Raw genomic sequence first — 5,273 nt, forward strand, 5'->3', positions numbered from 1 at the left:
AGTGATTATACCATTTTACATTCCCACCAACAGTGTATAAGTGTTCCAGTCTCTCCACAACCTCTCCAGCATTTATTATTTTGTGTTTTTTGGATTAAGGCCAGCCTTGTTGGGGTGAGATGGTATCTCATCATAGTTTTGATTTGCATTTCCCTAACAGCTAATGATCGTGAGCATTTCCTCATGTTTCTCTGTTAGCCGCCTGAATACCTTCTTTGGTGTAGTGCCTGTTCATATCCTTTGCCCATTTTTTAATTGGGTTATTTGTCTTTTTGCTGTTGGGGTTTTGCAGAATCTTGTAGATTTTAAAGATTAGATACTAATCGGATTTGTTGTAGCCAAAAATTTTTTCCCATTGTGTAGGTTGTCTTTTGATGAGCATAAGTGTTTGATTTATAGGAGCTCCCAGTTATCTAGTTTCTCTTCTGCTGTTTGTGCATTGTTACTCCTTTCATCCTTTCAGAGACTACCCTGCCTGGTTTTAGTTCAACCTACCCCCCATTTAAATTCTGTCATCCTATAAGGCCCAACCTGGAGCCCTGCTCCTCCTTAGGAAGCCTCGCATTGATCCCCTTGGAATCTAATAATGGCCTTCTCTTATTTGTCCTTTTTGTCTTGTGTTTTCACTCCTTTTTCTTGTGTTACTGTTTAAAAAAAAAAAAAACAGTCTACAGACATCACAGAAAACTTATAAATGAAAAGTAGCATCCTTCATGCTACGATTCATAACACAGTCTCTGGGTATTCCCTTCCAGGCTTAGTTACAGTACACTGTAGACGTGTGGCCTTCAAAATGTTTTGACTGTGACCCTACAGTAAAAAATGTATTTTACGTCACGTCCCAGTTAACCATATAACCAAAGTTTCATGACAAATACCTTTACCACCTATGATGCACTCTGATATTTTCTATTCTAGTCTATGTCATTAAAAAAAAAAAAAAAAAAACAAAAGCTGGTGGCAGGAGACCTCATTAAGTTCATTTCATGGCCCATTAATCGGTAAATCCACTGCTATCTCGAGTCAGTTCTGACTCATAGTGACCCCCATGTAACAGAGTAGAACAGCCTCCTAGGGTTTCCAAGGCTGTAATGTTTAGGGAAGCAGATTGCTAGATTTTTCTCCCAAGGAGCAGTTGGTGGGTTCAGACCACTGATGTTTTGCTTAGCAGCTGATCACTTAACCACTGTGCCACCAGGGCTCCTTCATTAGTGGATAGTGAACTGCAAATTGAAAAGTATTGTTGTAAACATTTTCCCATGTCTTTGAAGTCATCATTTGTGATGGTTGTCTATGCCACCAAGCGAACACATTCCACTCTTGTATTGGACAGTATTTTGTTGGGCGTTGCCTCCAAAAAATACTGAAGCAAACATCTTTGTGCACATAGCTCTATTCTTTCAGTTTTTTTTTAAGATAAATTTGCAGAAGTGGAATTACTGGGTCAAAGAATATGAGACCAGAATTGAAGCTCCTTATTTCCACACCCGTTATCTCTCGTTGGAGCCTGTGTTTCTGTGTGTGAATAATAACCCCAACCCAGAGTTTAGAGGGAAAAAACGTTTTCAGATCTGTGTTCTCTTCTTGATAGAGTCATTGAATAATGGAACTGAAGGGGACCTGAGATAGCATCTCGCCTGGCCGTCTGGCTGAGCCTCGCAGAGGGGAAGCATAGTAAATTCTGTCTGAACAGGAAGCAGGCTGTTGAGCAGTTGTTTACTACAGTCCTCAGCTTAACACCCAGCACAGGAAAAACTTATTCAAGAACATTGTTCGTCAACTGTCAATCAACAGCATTTATTGTCAGGACACTCTTCACAGCATTGGTAGCAATCCAGAAAAACCAGATTCTGTACTTCCCAATTATCACAGGCGCCAGCCCAGGAGAGGTTAGAAGAGGAGGAAAAACTCTGTGTTCTTTTAGAAGTGACTCCTTCTGTTTGTTTGGCTTTAAGAAAAAGCCAAGGAGATCTGCGTGCGCCTCATGTCAGTCCCTTGTCTCTCTCCATTCCCCTTCCAAATGAAGGGTGAGCTGTCATCCTTTTCCCTGAAACCAAAAAAACAAAAGCTGTTGCTGTCAAGTTGATTCCAACTCATGGCGACCCCTTATGTATCAGAGTAGAATTGTGCTCCATAGGGTTTTCAAGACCATGACCTTTCAGAAGCAGATTGCCAGAACTTTCTTCTAAGGAACCTCAAAAAAAAAAAAAAAAAAAAAGCAAAAAACCAAACCCAATGCCGTTGAGTCAATTTGGACTCACAGCATCCCTGTAGGACACAGTAGAACTGCCCGTAGTGTTTCCAAGGAGCGGCTGGTGGATTGGTTAACAGCCAAGCTCTTAACCACTGCACTACCAACCAGCAACCTCTTGGTTAGTAATTGAGTGCTTAACTGTTTACACCACCCGGGACTTCTAAGCCTTGTAGCACAGGTCTGGTAATGGGGCAAAACACTTGAAACAAGGCTGAAATGAGAGACTATGTCGGGTGTAGTGAGACCAACCTGGATTCCAGTCTCAGCTCTGCACTTGACCTTGCTGAGCCTCAGTTTCCACGTCTGTAAGATGAGCTCATCATGCCAGTCTTATAGGGTCATTGTGAGAATTAATAAGCGGTTGGTGCTCTGGCTTGGTGAGTGGCCAGGAAAAACGCTGCTGGACCAATGGCTCCTGCTACTAGCTTTTCATTATAGGGTTTTGTTTAGCAATTGTTGTCATTCATAGTGTTTGTTATTGTTTTGATATTGGTTTCTATCAGCTTTGACATTATTGCGTATATACGTATCTTGTTATGAGTGTGGGGCAAATACTTGGGTTGTTTCCTGTTATCAAGGTGTGTAGTTCATTGCAAAGGCAGCCCCCATTCAGTACCTCTTTCCTTAAAGTGAGATGCCCGCTTCACTTGTCTGCTTATCCTTCCTTCTGAGACCATCTGTGTGCCCAGACATTGTAGACAGTGGTGACTCCCTGGTGTCAGGGAGACTGAAAGCACCCCAGACAAGCTACTGAGGTCCTTTCGTGCCCCTGGTACATACAGAGACTGGCTTTGACTCCCATGGGAGCTGTTGGTCAAGCTTTATACAGCACGGCCTGGCTTCATTCTGGAAATTCTGCCCTAGAGCAGACAGATTACTGTGGGCCTGCTGTCTGTCTGTCTTTGTTTCCCAGTGAGCCATGATTCTGAGTCGCTATTTGTCAGTTTTAGAGTTAAATGCTTAAGGGAAATAGAACACTGAGTTCATGCTCTTGGGCACAAGCCTCTTCTTTGGCTCTTGATGTCCTCATCTGCAAAATGGGCACAACAGGGAGAACTACAGAATCCTTGGGATTCCTTCAGCTGAGACGCCCCAGGATTCTGTTTTTGCTGGTCTTGCTCTCTTTAAATTACCCAGATATAAGACACTCTGGCAGGTTGTAAAGTAGACATATAAAATAAGAGCTAATCATTACCCTCAAGATGTCTTCAATCTAGTTAGAGAGACAGACTGACAACATGAAATAGTGAATGTCAGACATCATCTAATTAAATGCCAGCTGTCTGGTACTTACTGTTGATGCATTAGGAGCTGTTCACCAGAGTATTCGGGGCGGCTTTGTATAGGCTGTGGGTGCTGAAGGATACATGAGGTTGGGTAGATGGAGAGGGCATCCCAGATTGGGGCAACCGGTTTAAACAAGAGGGTAGAGGAAGAGTCCCTGGTGGCACAAATTGCTAAGTGCCCGACTACTAGCTGAAAGGTCGGCAGTTCAAACCCACCCGGAGGTACCTCAGACGACAGGCCTGGTGATATACTTCTGAAAGGTCACAGCCTTTGAAAACCCTATAGAGCAGTTCTACTCTGCACACACGGGGCCAGTATGAGTTGGAATCAACTCAATGGCAACTAGCAACAACAACATGGACATGATTGTCTGATGGTCTACCCTGAATGGCCAAGCAAAAGGGTAGAGGCGTACAGGCCCAAATCCAACACCTGCTCCTTTAGCCAGAACTACTCATGCGTAAAGAGCCCTGGTGGCACGATGGTTAAGTGCTCAGCTGCTAACTGAGAGGTCAGCTGTTCAAACCCACCAGCCACTCCCTGGGAGAAAAGACCTGGCGATCTGTTCCTGTAAAGATTCACAGCCTAGGAAACCCTATAGGCAGTTTGACTCTGTCCTATAGGATCACTAAGAGTCAAAATCGACTTGACAGCACACAACAAAACAAGCCAATGCCTAGAGGGGAAACCCTTTTCAACTTTGCATGAAAGCAAACAAATTGAACCAAGTAAGTTGACCTTGAATTGACCCCATGTATATCAGAATAGAACTGTGCACCACAGGGTTTTCAATAGCTGATCTTTTGGAATTAGATTGCCAGGCCTTTCTTCTGAGGCATCTCTGAGTGGACTCGAACCTCCAGCCTTTTGGTTAGTAGGCAAACAAGTATGGAGACCATGCAAGGACTCTATAGGCTATGTCACAGCACTGGCTCATTTGTCCTGGAGACTCTTGGGTCATTTTTCCTTCATCTTGCCTCCTCTTGTGCTTGGCTGACCACCGTGGCCTCTCATCAGACCTGAATCCCAGCCACAGCCCTGAGGGAGCCATTTCAGAGCAGGGATGGGGGAGAGTGGAATCACTCACTATCGGGAGCATTTCAGGCAGGAAATGAAGAATTTCTTAGGTGGTTAAAAATACAGTGGAGCCTGATTTATGTTTGAATTTTGTTCCAGGACAGCAGATTATAGCCCAAGTTCTGAGGCAAAGGCAGCGGGGTCTTTATGGACTGCTTGGATCAGTTTTATGTCTTAGCGATATTATATGTTTCAGCTAAGTCAAGATGCTTGAACTTTTTTGTCCCATACTTCACTGGGGGGAAACAAACAACAACAAACTCATGTACCACTCCTTGCACCCAAACTCATTTAACCATATGAAGAAAGCAAAATGGACAAAAAGAATGTTCTAGCTTTCTATTTGATGGGTATCCAGTTTTTAACTAAATTAAATCAAACAATAAATAGACAATCCACATGAGGCCCTGAGATAGATGTAAGTAAAAATCATGTCGGAGCCCTGCTGGCACAACACTTAAGCACTTGGCTCCTAGCTGCAAGGTTGACGGTTCGAACCCACTTAGAGGCACAGGGGAGGAAGACCCGGTTATCTGCTTCCGTAAAGATTACAGCCTAGAAAACCATATGGGGCAGTTCTTCTCTGTACTATAGGGTAGCTATGAGTCAAAATCAACTGTATGGCACATAACAACAAACATCGTATAGGAGCCCT

This window comes from Trichechus manatus, unplaced genomic scaffold (genome assembly GCF_000243295.1).
Source record: "Trichechus manatus latirostris isolate Lorelei unplaced genomic scaffold, TriManLat1.0 scaffold00065, whole genome shotgun sequence".
NCBI lineage: Eukaryota > Metazoa > Chordata > Mammalia > Sirenia > Trichechidae > Trichechus > Trichechus manatus.